The 14,719-nt window shown below is 40.5% G+C and overlaps 1 non-coding gene across 1 annotated transcript; it reads left to right on the forward strand.

Moving 5' to 3' along the window:
* Nucleotides 1–2,527: 2,527 nt before the first annotated feature.
* TRNAW-CCA (transfer RNA tryptophan (anticodon CCA)) lies at nt 2,528–2,599 on the forward strand. The gene has a single exon. It is a non-coding gene; the product is annotated as a tRNA-Trp (tRNA).
* The last annotated feature ends 12,120 nt before the right edge of the window (nt 2,600–14,719 follow it).

Genomic DNA, 14,719 nt, shown 5'->3' on the forward strand with positions numbered 1-14,719 from the left:
TACACGAGTAAGGCAGTGTGATTTAGTGCCCCGTCCAAGAAGCAAGTGGCCTGGGAAGTCCCATGGACAGAGGAGACTGGTGGGCTATACAGGTCACAGGATCACAGAGTCTGACACAACTTAGTGACTAAACAACAGCACCCATGCCCAGCCCTTGAACATTTACCCACCATGCTCCACACTCTGGGAACACAGTGCTGCATCAGACTGTGAACTCCTGCACTAGACCTGGGCTCTGAGCGCAAGCTCTGCTCACCATTATGTCACCTTGCACCAAGCTCTATGCCTGACACCTCCTCAGAGCTCAATAAACATTGGTTGAATGAGTAATTGTGTGAACAAGTGAATGAATGAAAACATAAAGGACATTACCTCTTTATCCCACCCATGTCCAGTAAGTGTTCAATAATAATAAACATCAGCTGCTAGGTGAGTGTTACAGACACTTGCACTGTTTTATTCAGTCCTCTAGGTAACCCTGTGTCAGTTTAGGAACTTTCATGATGGATAAAGTCAGCAAGGCTCAGAGTGATTAAAAGAGACACCCAAAGTCACATTGTTGTTGAATGGTGGTTAAACCTGCTGAAGCACAAAGCATTCTGGTGACAAAGGGCTGAAGGAGGGCCGGATGGAGTTGAACCAGTTACGCTGAACTTCTGCCTAATGAAGCTCAGGTCCTCCTAGGATGATTTTGCTTGGAGGCTGCTGAGTCTAAATCGTTATTAAGTGGCATGTGGAGAGCGATGACTGTCATAATGGAATGTCCTTTTCCTATGTAGTAATTCAAAGGTAACAAGGAAAAAATAGCCTTCACTTTTAAGTTTGACATGTTTGGGAAACTGGATGTGCCTGTCTATTATTAGTCCTTTAAGAGGCCCCACCATCTTCCAGGGAGGCTTGCGAAAACATCCCAGGAGACATTGCTGCTGAAGTAGGGTTTCTTTGAACTGATGAGCTGGAAGCTTACAGCCCACATCCTGCCTTTTGAATGAAGAGTTCTGGATGATTTTGGTCTATAACAACAAACAGGACCTCATGGGGCCTGGGCCTAAAGAGGCAAAAGCTGGTAGATCCTGAAGAACCACTCAATGCCTGGAGCAGCTGCACTATCTGAAGATGGGGAACACAGTTCCCAGTGGGCCTGGATCCTATAGGGCAGGGGTCTCAGACAGGTGGCCTTGGATACATTCTTTTAGTCATTCCAGTGAACATATACTTTTTGGTTCATGTTGGTATAACTTCACCTATATGTCCAGATTCTGACTTCTCTAGGAAAATAGTTATGATTACATGGAGCATGCATGCTTCTACTTCCTCATTCATTTGTTCACTCATTCAGGATTGAATTTATGGAATATCTGTTATGTGTTGTTCTGCACACTGTTAAATAAAAGACCAAAGTTCCTGCCATCATAGAGCCGAAAGTGAAGATGAACAAAAACCTAAGGAACTAGTGGCATGGGATTTATCCTTTAAAGAGAAATAAAGCATGGTAAAGGGATGAATAATGACAGCAACCAGGGAGATCCTTTATGAAAACAGAACATCTGAGTAAAGACCTGAATAAAATGAGAGGATGTGCCATGGGGCCATGAGGGTAGAGAATGTTCCAGGCAGAGAAAACAGCAAATGTAATGCGCCTGGAGAAGGAGTGTGCTCAACATGTTGGAGCAGCAGCAAGTTCTCTGTGGCTAGAGTGAACAGATACAAACAGGGTCCATAAAATAGCAGGGCCTTGTAGATGTGTGGTAGGAAGTTTGGACTTCACTCCAGTGAATGGGAAGTCACTGAAGATTGAAAGCAGAAAATTGGCTTGATATATTTGAAGGGTTGTTTGTTTGTTTTTCAAGATTACCCTGGAAACTATGCATAAAAAACACTGGAGGTGGAAAGAGTAGAAACAGGGAGGGCAGTTGAGGTCACACGAGTAGAGGAGGCAAAGGATGATGACATGAAATGGTGTTCCCTGGAGCAAAAAGACAGCGGCTCTCTATATAGTGAGCATGGGCCCTCTAGGTCATGTGGTTCACTCTGCTTGTAAAAGAATGAATGCTGGCCACTGGAAAGATTTCAGAGGCAATAAGAAAGCAGATTGCTCTGGCTGGGAATGAAATCCAGGAGCTTTCAAGTCCACACCTCAAACTTGCAGTATATATTAGTTTCCTGTGGCTGCCATAACAAATTATTGCAAAACTCAGTGCCTAAATAAACAGAAACTTATTCTTTTACAATTCCAAAGTCCAGAAGACTGAAATCAAGATGTCTGCAGGCCCTACTCCCTCTGGAGGTTTTCGAAAAGACTCTTTCCTTGCCTCTTCCAAGTTCTGGGGGCTGTCAGCTTTCCTTATTTTCCTTGGCTTATGGGCACATCACCCACATGGCTGCCTCTGTCTTCACATCCATTCCTCTCTGTGTATCAGTCTTCTCTTCTGTCTGTCTAATCTTCTCTGTATATCTCTTACAAGGACACTGGCCATCGGATTTAGGGCATGCCCAGATAATCTGTAATAGCGTCTTCATCGGGGCTTCCCTGGTGGCTCAGAGGTTAAAGCGTCTGCCTCCAATGCAGGAGACCTGGGTTCAATCCCTGGGCTGGGAAGATCCCCTGGAGAAGGAAATGGAAACCCACTCCAGTATTCTTGCCTGGAGAATCCCATGGACGGAGGAGCCTGGTAGGCTACAGTCCACGGGGTCGCAAAGAGTCGGACACGACTGAGCGACTTCACCACCTCACCAGTGTCTTCATCTCAAGATCATTAACTTAATTCCATTTGCAAAGACTGTTTTACCAAAGGAATTAAGGCATGGACATATATGGGACTCCCCTGGTGGTTTAGCGGTTACAACTACATGCTTCCAATGCAGGAAGTCTGGGTTCAATCCCTGGTCAGGAAACTAGATCCCTCATACCATAACTATGACCCAGAATAACCAGAAAAAGACATGGACATACCTTTGAGGGGGGCACCATTCAATCCACAACAGTGCACACCCCTGGGCAAGTCACTTCCTCCCTCTGGGTCTCACTTTCCTCAACTGTAAATAGCGGCAGGGATATAGTTTGCCTTCCAATTCTTTCATTACAAGGCTACACTCTCATAGTACAGTAGTCAATTGCCACATATGGAATGTAGCTAGTCTCAATTGAAATATAATTGTAAGTGTAAAATACACCCAAAATATTACATACTTAGTGTGAACAAGAATGTAAAATATCTTATAAATAATTTTTATCTTCATTGCACATTGAAAACATATTTTGAATATATTGGGTTAAATAAAATGTATCTCTAAAATTAATTTTACCTACTTCTTTTCACTTGTTTAATGTGGCTTCCAAAATATATATAAAATTTTGTGTGTGCCTCACATTATATTTTTTGGACAGCTCTATTCTAAAGAATGGATTTTTTAAAAAGAATTTTGGCCACACTGTGCAGCACAAGAGATGTTAGTTCCACAACCAGGATTTGAGCCCTCACCCCCTGCACTGGAAGTGCAGAGTCTTAACCACTGGACCACCAGGGAAGTCCCATCTAAAGAATAGATTTTTTAAATAAATTTAAAAATTTAAGTAGAAAATATAAATAAAAGCTCATCTCTATCCTATGTGACATCAGTAGTGATACCTTCACTAGAAGCTGAAGGATCTGCTTTCAAGATGCTCACTCATATGGCTGATAAATTGGTGCTGAATTTTAGTTGAGAGCTCACCCAGGGCTTTGAGTCAGGGAACTTGTTTTTTCTTTATGTGAACCTCTCATCGGCAGCTTGAGCTTCCTCAGAACACAGTGTTCGAATTCCAAGAATGAGTGTCCTGAGAGATAGAAAGTAGATGATAGCTCCTTAAAGGCTAATCTGGAAACTACCACAGTGTCATTTTTGATATATGCTGTTCATCAAATAGGAACAAAGCCTAGATTCAAGTGGAGACTCCAGGTCTCAATGAAGAGTGTCAAAGAAATTGGGGGCCACCTAGGAAGAGCTCAATAAGTATTTACTGAATTAATAATATGTCACAATTCCCATCTGGCATACAGGAAACAGAAATTTTAAAAATTTAAGTCAAGATCCTTCTAGGACTGCTGCTATTAATGATTGTGTGTGTGTTTAGTCTCTTAGTCACATCCAACTCTTTTCGACCCCATGGACTATAGCCTGCCAGGCTCCTCTGTCCATGGAATTCTCCAGGCAAAAATAAGGGAGTGGGTTGCCATTCCCTTCTCTAGGGGATCTTCTTGACCCAGGGATCAAACCCAGGTCTCCTGCATTACAGGCAGCTTCTTTACCATCTGAGCCACCAGGGAATTATTATTAATGATTAACAGTTAATATTACAAAACAGGAAAGTATGGCCCATTCAAAAGAATAACGTGAACCAACAGAAACCATCCCAGTGAAAGACTACATGTAGAACCTACTAGACAAAGGCTTTAAAACAACCATCTTAAACATAATCAAAGAACTAAAGGAAGACATAGGAAAAGTCAAGAAAATGTTGGATGAACAAAATGTAACTATCAAGAAAAAGAGAAAAAAACTTCAAAAGAAACCAGAAAGAAAGAAAAAAAAAGAAATCAATATTTACTTACTAAGGCAAATAAGCAGTAATTGAATACAAAAAATTTTATTAAAATTACAAAAGTTCTAGGAGGAAAAAGAAAAGGAAGAGATTGGAAAGTACAGAAACTGAAATGAAAAGTTCACTAGAGGGATTCAAAGGCAGATTTGAATAGACAGAAAAAGAATCAGTGAACTTGAAGAGAGAACAATTGAAATGATTGAAGAACAGAAAGAAAAAACATTTAAGAAAAGTGAACAGAACCTAAAGGATACAATCAAGAAATCAAGATGTATTCTGTGGGAGTTTCAGAAGGAAAAGAAAGACAGAAAAGGCAGAAAGATTATTTGAAGAAATAGTGGTCCAAAACATCCCAATTTGATGAAAGACATGAGCATAAATGTCCAAGAAGCTCAAATAACACCAAGTAGAATAAACTCAGAGAGATTCCCACTGCAGTAGGTTATAATCAAGCTGTCAGAAAACAAAGATAAAGAGAGAATCTTGAAAGGAACAAAAGAGAAGTGACTCATCACATACAAATAAGGTTATGATCAGATTTCTCATCAGAAAGTTTTGGAAGCCAGAAAAGAGTGGACTATGTTCAAAATGCAAAACGAAAAAAAAAAAAAAAAAACTGTCAACCAAGAATCCTAACTGGCAAAAATTCCTTCAAACTTTGAGGGGAAAAAATTAACACATTCCTAGAAAAATGACTTTTTAGGGACTTTTTCTTAACCATTAGGTGTGCCCTGCAAGAAATGCTGAAGGGAGTCATATAGATTGAAATGAAAGGATAGTAGAGAGTAGTTCAAAGACATATGAAAAAATAGAGATCTCAGTAAAGGTAAATAAATGACTAGTTTAAGAGCTAGTGTTTTGTAGAAATGGTTTGTAACTCCACTTTTCGTTTTCTACATGATCTAAGAGGGTAATACACAATTTTTTACAAAAGAATGATTAGCCTAAAGCTAATATTATTGTAACTCTGTCATGTAACTCCACGTTTTATTTTCTATATAATTTAAGAGACTAATACATCATGAAAAATATTATTAGTTTATGTTTTTGGACACACAATGTAAAAAAATGTCACTTTGTGGTATCAGTAACTAAGAGATGGGACCAGAACTGTGTAAAAGCAGTCTTGTATATTGTTGAAGTTGTTGCTGCTGCTGCTGCTGCTGCTAAGTCACTTCAGTCGTGTCCAACTCTGTGCGACCCCATAGGTGGCAGCCCACCAGGCTCCCCCGTCCCTGGGATTCTCCAGGCAAGAACACTGGAGTGGGTTGCCGTTTCCTTCTCCAATGCATGAAAGTGGAATGTGAAAGTGAAGTCACTCAGTCGTGTCTGACTCTTCACAACACTATGGACTGCAGCCCACCAGGCTCCTCCATCTTAGGGATTTTCCAGGCAAGAGTACTGGAGTGGGTTGCCATTGCCTTCTCTGATTGTTGAAGTTAAGTTAGTACAAATTAAAATTAGAGTGTTTTAACTTTAGGATGTTAAATGTAATCCCCATAGTAACCACAAAGAAAATAGTTATAGAATACACATAAAAGGAAATAAGAATAAAATCAAAACAGTCCACTACAAAAAGCTAAACACACACACACACACAGCACTATCAAAAATGAGGAATAAAAAAGCTGTAAGGCATATAGAAAAAAAATAGCAAAAGAACAGAAGTAAGTCCTTCTTTATCAGTAATTCATTTAATGGTAAAATAATCAAAAGACAGATATTGGCAGAATGGATCAAAAATGATATGCTCTAATCATAAGCTATCTACAAAAGAATCAATTAAGATCCAAAGACACAAACAGATTGAAGATTAAAAGATGGTGAAAGCAGGATCTTAAAGAGATATTTTTACACAGATGTCATAGCAGCATTACTCACAGTAGCCAAAGTGCGTAAGCAACCCAAGTGTCCAGGGACAGATAAACGGTTAAGAAAATGTGGTATAGGGCTTCCCTGGTGGTCCAATGGTTAAGGATCTGCCTTGCAATGCAAGGGGCACTGGTTCTATCCCTAGTCTGGGAAGATCCCACATGCCACAGGGCAACTAAGCCCGAGAGTTGCAGCTACTGGCTCCACTCGCCACAACTGCTGAAGCCTGCTCACCCAGAGCAGAGCCTGTGTTCGGCAACAAGAGAAGCCCACACACCACGAGGAAGAGTAGCCCCTCCCACCCCATCCCCTGACCCCTGCTCACCACGACTAGACAAAGCCCTACAGCAGCAACACAGACCCACCACAGCCAGAGAGAAAAATAAATAAATAAATCTTCAAAAAAAAAAAAAAGAAAGAAAGAAAATGTGGTATGTTTTTATAATATAATGGAATATTATTCATCCTTAAAAAGAAAGGAAATTCAAACATATGCTACAACATGGATAAACTTGGAGAACATTATGCTGAGTGAAATAAGCCAGTTACAAAAAGACAACTGTGTGATTCAACTTGCATGAGGAATCTAAAGTAGTCAAAATCACAGAGACGGAAAGTAGAGCAGTAAAGCTGGGAAGAACCGGGACTTACTGTTTCATGAGATATTAAGATTCACTTTTGCAAAATGAAAAGAATTTTGGAGCTGGATGGTGGGGATAGTTGGACAATGATACAAATATACTTTATACCACTTAACTCTACACAAAATGGTTAAGGTGTTAAAATTTGTGTTACATGTTATTTACCACATTAAAAAGCTGAAGGGGAAGGTAAAGGGATTAATGGATACAGAATTTCAGTTTGAAAAGATGAAGTTCTGGAGCTGGATAGTGTTGAAGGCTGGACAACAATAAGAATGTTCTTGATGCCACTAAACTGTCCACTTCAAATGGGGGTTAAAATTGTAAATTTCATGTTTTGTATTCTTTATCGCAATAAAAATAAGTGAATGGGAAAAAACCCTAATGTCGATTAGACACTAACATTGAACCAGATCCTGCGCTAAATGCTTTATATGCTTTGGTGTCTCCACTGTATGATTCCTGTGCTGTATACAGATGGGAAAATTAAGGTACAGAGAGGTTAAGTAACTCTTCCAAGGCTCGGCTCCATGTTGTAAACCAGCAGCGCTAAGACTCAACTCCAGGTCTTCTCACTCCGGAGTCCATGCTTTTTCTTTTCTTGGCTGTGCCATGTCTAAGTTGGGGCCTGTGTGATCTTTTTGCTGTGACAAGCGAACTTTTAATTACAGTATGTGGGATCTAGTTCCCTAACCAGGAATCAAACCTGAGTCCCCTGTATTGGGACCAGAGTCTTAACCACTGGACCCCCAGAGAAGACCGCAGAGCCCATGCTATAACCACAATAGCTGTTCTTAGGACATTCCCTATAGTTACCACAAAGAAAATAGTTACAAAATATACACAAAATAAGAATAAAATTAAAATAGCTCCATACAAAAAGTCAGCTAAACAAAAGCCAGTAATACAGGAAATGAGAAATTTTTTAAAAATAAGGTATATGTAAAAAAAAAATAGCAAAATCTATTCTTATCTGATAAGAAGAGGATACTTCTGAATAGGAAGATTCTACTGGAAAAGATAACCAGCTCCTTTAAAAAAAAAAAAGAATGAAACTTTTCATTGCATTAAAACATACGTACTATAAGGTACATTAATTTTAAGCCTATAGCTGTATATGCTTTTATATACATCAAGATCTAAGTTCCACCATCAAAATACAGAAAAGTTCTAGCTCCCCAGAAAACTTTCCTCTTCCCTTTCTCAGAAAATATCCCTTCAGGAAGAGCCACTATCTGACTTCTCTCATTATAGAATATGTTTATTTATTTTTATGAATTGGTATAATATATATATAACATAAAATTCACCATCTTAACTGTTTCTTTTTCCCCAGCTTTATTGAGATACAATTGACATATAAATTGTATTATTTTCGGGTGTACAACATAATTATTTGATATATGGATATACAGTAAAATGATCTCCACAGTAAGTTTAGTTAACATCATTTGCTTCACATAGTTTGTTTTTTCATTGTGAGAAGCGCTTTTAAGATCTACTCTCTTAGCAACTTCCAAAAACACAATACAGTGCTGTTAACCACAGTCTCCTTGGTGTATATTACACCCCCAGAACTTTTTTAGAATTGAACTGAACGTTTGTGCCTTTTGACCACATTCGCCCGTTCTGCCCACCCTCACCCCTGCCTCTGGCAACCACCAATTTGGTCTGTGTTTCTATGAGTTTTGTTCTCCTTAAGATTCTACACAACGTGAGATCATACAGTGTTTGTCTTTCTCTGCCTGACATTACATTTACCCTGATACCTTTGAGATTCATCAAGTTGTCACAAATGGCAGAACTTCCTTCTGTTTGTGGCTGAATAATATTCCTTTGTATGCATGTATATATGATATATATATATGCACGTGTATGGATGTGTATGTATATATACATATATGTATGTGTGTATGTATACATACATGTGTGTATATACATGTGTGTGTGTGTACACCACATTTTCTTTATTCATTCACCCACTGAAGACGCTTCGGTTGTTTTTGTGTCTTGTCTCTCATAAATAATGCTGCATTGTAAACTAATTAACCTCCAATTAAAATAAATAAATTTATATTTTAAAAAATAATAATGCTGCAATGAACATGGGGGTATAGACATACCTTTGAGGTAATGATGTCATTTCCTTCAAATATATGTCCAGTAGTGGGATTGCTGGATCACAGAGTAGTTTTAATTTTAATTCTTTGAGGAACTGTTTTGCATAGTAGCTGCACCAATTTACATTCCCACCAACAATGCACAAGTGCTTCCTTTTCTCCGCGTCCTCACCAGTGCTTGCTATCTCTCGTCTTTTTGATGACAACCATTCTAGCAGGTGTAAGGTGATAACTCATTGTGGTTTTGATAAACTGTCTCTAGTATACGGTTCAGTAGTGTTAACTACACTTACAACCCATCTCCAGAATTCTTTTCATCTTGAAAACTGAAACTCTATTCCCATTAAACCACACTCCATCCTCTGACCTCCCAGCCACTGGCAAAGACCTTCCTACTTTCTGTTTCTACGAATTTGACTATTCTGGGTAATTCATGTAAGTTGAATTATATAGTATATATCTTTATGTGACTGGTGGTCTTAGTTCAGGCTGCTAACAACTTATCCTAAACTGAGTAGCTTAAAAGCGAGCATTTATTTCTCGTGATTCGGAAGACTAGAAATTTAAGATAAGGATGTCAGCATAATCAGGTTCTTGTGGGAGCTGTCTTGCTGGTTATGTCCTCACATGCCCTTTCCGTGGTGCATGCAGAGATAAGAGGGGAGGGAGGCATGGAGAGAGGGAGGGAAGGGGGAATCTTGTGTCTCTTCTTTTTATAAGGGTATTAGTCCCATCATGGGGCCCACACCTCACAACTTCACCTAAACCTGATTAGCTTCCAAAGGTGCCATCTCCACCTGCCATCTCATTGGGAATTAGGGCTTCAAAAGATGAATTTGCTCCAGTGGGGACACAAGCATTCAGTTTGTAGTATTGACTGATTTCACTTAGCACAGTGTTCTCAAGTTTCATCCATGCTGTGCCACGTGTCAGAATTTCCTTCCTTTTTAAGACTGAGATCAAAGATTTGTCTCATCTATTCTTCAATTGCATATAAATGGGAACCATACCATTTCCAATTTTTTTCACTGTATATATCTGTGAGACTCATCTGTGCTTTATATATATGTGTGTGTGTGTGTGTCAATGTTCATTCTCTCTTTTTTTTTTTTTTTCTGTTCTGCATGGTGCTCAGCTGCTAAGTCATGTCTGACTTTTTTGCAACCCCATGGACTGTAGCCCACCAGGCTCCTCTATCCATGGGATTTCCCAGGCAAGAATACTAGAATGGGTTGCCATTTCCTCCTTCAGGGGATCTTTCCAACCCAGGGATAGAACCCGCATCTCCTATATCTCCTGTATTGGCAGGAGGATTCTTTACCACTGAGCCACCGGGAAGCCCCCATTGTTCTGCGTGATTATACCACAACGTGCTCATCTAGTCAATGTCAATGGCCATTTGGATTATTTCCAGTTGGGGACTACTTCAGAAAAACTCCACCAGGAACACTCTTGTATGTGTCTTGGATAAATAACCAAAGTGGAATTTCTGCAACCAGTTCTTCTAAGTCCTTTGGCCTGACTCCAAACAGCTGGCGCTGGTTGCAGCTATGACATCATATGGTCTGTACATACCCCACTGTCTTGGTTGAGGAGTCCTTCAGGGAGGAGGCTGTCTCCAGTTTCCCCTTCACTTCTTTCAGGGCCTCCAGTGTTTAGGTGCGTTCTCAGAACATAGCAACAAACAGGAGCTTGAACAGGAAGCAATTGTGGGTAAATGCTCTGCAATAATGAATACAGCCCAGTTAAACTCAGCATTAGGTCAGAGAAAGTTCTTGTTTGGTTTGCTAAATGCTAGAAGAGGAAACTGAGGAAATGAAGCCATGGGGCACGAACATCCAGACCACAGGCACTGTTCCCGTTACAGTCCTCCAGTTCTCCCAGAAGTGATAGCACAGTAATGGCAGCTCAGCTCCCAGGACAGACTTGCTCTTGGAGGGTTCCAGCCCTGCCACCCTCCTCATTCTCGGTTTGAAGGAAGAAAGTCAGAGGCCAGCTCTTTCTTTGCTAAAAGAAGCCTGTGCATGCATACTAAGTCACCCCAATTGTGTTCAACTCTTTGCAACCCTGTGGACTGTAGCCCAGCAGGCTCCTCTGTCCATGGGATTTCCCAGGCAAGAATGCTGGAATGGGTTTTCATGCCTTTCTCCAGGGTATCTTCCCAACCCAGGGACTGAACCGAAATCTGTTATGTTCCCTGCACTGGGAGGTGGGTTCTTTACCGCTAGTGCCAAGTGCTAAAAACTCACAAGGACCTAATGGAAGCTTTCTCTTTGGTGTTCCCAGAATAACTGATACCTAGTTAAGTCAGGAATGACTCTCATTTTGGGATTCAGTGGGATCTGGTGTCATGTGAAAGCAACATGAAACGTCATGTCAGGGTCCCCATTTGGGGAATCAAGATGCAAGAGACCAAGTCTGAACAGGAAGTGCTTTCTCTTTCTTCCCATGATGCCGTCTGGAAAGAAGGAAGTGGGAACACCTTCTGCACAGAGAACTTGAAGTGGACAGAATGGACACTTCTGCCCCAAGCCTTCCTCACTCAGCATTTCTCAGCAGGACCAGGACCAGGGTGAGGAGTGTGGCACACTCAACTTGAGTCCCAGATTTAAGGGGCACCAATAAATCAGTAAGCAAATCAGTAACAGTTCAATGTAATACAGTTAAAAATGGAAACTAATGCAAAAAAAAAAAAAAAACCCATGATGAAGAAAACATCAACCTTTTAAACCAAGGTAGGATATCTTTTCCAGGATCAGGGTGAGGTAAGTGAGGCTGAATCAAGTAGGTTCAGGGTAGATCCCCAAAGAAGTTTAAATGAGCTAATGATGCCAAGAGCTTGGAAGGGGCTGTAGATATGGGGATTTCCCTGGTGGTCCAGTGGTTAAGAATCTGCCTGCCAGTGCTGGGGACACTGGTTCCACCCCTGCTCTGGGAAGATTGCACATGCCACTGGGCAACTAAGCCTGTGCACCACAGCTACTGAAGCCTGTACATCCTAGAGCCAGTAATCCGCGAGAGAAGCCACCGCGGTGAGAAGCCCATGCGCCACAATTCGGAGTAGCCCCTGCTCACCACCTCTAGAGAAAGCCTGTGCACAGCAGCTGAGACCCAGCGCAGCCAAAACAAACAAATAAATAAACAATTTTAAAGTCATAAATACGTTTAATTGTTATCATTATTATTACTTCCTAATCATAATTAACTTTCTATATCATAATAATTTATACATATTTTTAATTTGCAAGCAAAGTATAGAGAAGTTCATTAATCTGTGGCATGGAGGTATTAAAACATATGGCAGCCTCACCACAATTAAAGTTTACCTTTGTGCTTTTTGTACCTCAGATTCTAGAATTTTTAATTTTGTGGAGTATAGCTGCATTTCATAATTATCACTACATTGTTACTTAGTTATTATCATTGTTCCTAGGAGAGGGAGAGTTGTTTCATCATTTGGTGTAGTGGTGGTGTATGAGATGACAGCATCATTTGCTACCCATCCCTGTCTCTAAGAAGTCTTTCCTAGTTCCCTGAGTTTAAATTAGCTGCTCCTCCCTGTGTCCCCTCACATCTTGAACCGACCTGATCAATTGCACTTACCCTGGATTGGATCATCTGTTTAACTTGTCCATTTCCCCAGGTAGCCTAGGACCTCTGGGAGGGTAGAGGCAAGTCCTGTCTTATCAACCTACCCTCCTCAGAGCTGAGCACAGTGCCTACCACATTATAGCCTCTGAAACTGTTTTTATGATCTTAGATGACTGAGAATGGGTGTCCAGAGAGCTCTCTTCAATCTTTCTTCAATACGATTGCACCGAACTGGTCAGGAGTGGAGGGTAGAGGGGGACGGCAATGTTTTGCATACCTGCCAGCTCTGCTATTTAGCCTGAAGTCATATTACTAAAAAATTACCATTACTCTTTGTTTTAGTGCTAGCATTTATTGGGAACTTCGTATGTGCTAAGCGTTGTTCTAAACTATTTTTTATAGATTAACTCCTTTAATCCTCCTGATAATGACACAGAGAGAATTTTTTATCCCCCTTTCACTGAAACAGAGGCACAAAGAATTCGAGGGCATGCCCAGGATCGCTCAGTCACCACGTGGGAGAGCTGTGCTCCAACGCCTCAGTCTGACCCCAGAGGCCACACTACCAGGCCCTCACTGAGACTCTGCTCCCTGGGCTCACACAACCTGCTACCCACACTTGTAAGAGAATGCCAGCTCAACACCCAGCACCCCACAAGCAATCTTTACTTAGCCTTTCCTATAACAAGAGAGTGCCAACAGCAAGAACATACTAGGAAGAGAAAATAGATTTTGTCATCTCTCTATGAGGCCACCTGATCCCTGCAGGTTGGAAAAAAATCTTTAATATAATATCTTTCTGTGGCAATTCTTTTATATGCTTGGCTGGTCAGCTTAATCTTTGGCTGGCCGAGCAGAAATACCCATATCCATAAAAATCAGGCTTCTGGAGGCAGCACAGCCTGGAGAGGTAAGATTTCAGCAAGCAATCATAGTGCCAAGTGTAGGAAGCACCCGAGAAGCTATTCGGTGAAAGGGATGTTCCTTGCACATCTTCTTTGTTTTGGGATTTTCATCAGTGCATTCCAGATTTAAGTGTTTTTATGAACAAGTAGTAAGATATCAACCTAGCATGTTTTCTTCCTACCATCCTGAGTTCTTCAGACAGCAGACTAGAATAGAGCGATAGAATATTTTAATTGGAAAATGATTTTTTTGCTTATGCTCATTTTTAGTCATGTGTTCACATATGCAAAAGCCAAAATGATGTATCCACCTCAGCCATTTTTTCCAGCCCCAAGAAGTAACCAGGTTTATTCCCTTCTTACTTTCTGTTCATCTTTCCATATTTCTTCATTAAATTTACCCATCTAAATATTTTTAAATGAGAATACATATTCTTATATGTTCTTCTTTCCCCTCTTTCTGACACCAAAGGTATAATATGTATAATATTCTGCACTTTTTTTAAGTCTATCTGAAAGTTTTTCCATATTACAGCATAGAGAATTTCATTAATTTTTACAGCTGCATTGTATTCCGTGTGAGCTTGTACTGGGACCAGTCCTTCATGGGTTATATTTGGGTTATTTCCAGACCTTTACTTCTGCAAATGAAACTGTAAAAAATGACCTTGTACATGCACCACGTTCTCCCCACCTCAGTGGATCGCTAGGTCAAAGGGTAAATGCATTTTCAAGGTTGATGGTTGCTGCCAGCTCACCCTCTTTGGGGGCTACACTTTTTCATACTCACACTAGTTGTGAAGATAGTGCCTGTTTGCCTACAGCCTTACCAATGAAGTCGTTAGGCTATTCTCTTTTTGCCAATCTGATAAGCGATAAGCGGTATCTGAGTGTAATTTCCTTTTGCATTTATCTTATTATGAGGAAGGTTGGGCATCTTTTATGAGAACAGTGAGTTAAAAACACTTTTATCGTGAGTGACAGAAGCTCATTAGGGCTAGCTCAAGC

The sequence above is a fragment of the Budorcas taxicolor genome, chromosome 2, assembly GCF_023091745.1.
Source record: "Budorcas taxicolor isolate Tak-1 chromosome 2, Takin1.1, whole genome shotgun sequence".
In the NCBI taxonomy this organism is placed as follows: Eukaryota; Metazoa; Chordata; class Mammalia; order Artiodactyla; family Bovidae; genus Budorcas; species Budorcas taxicolor.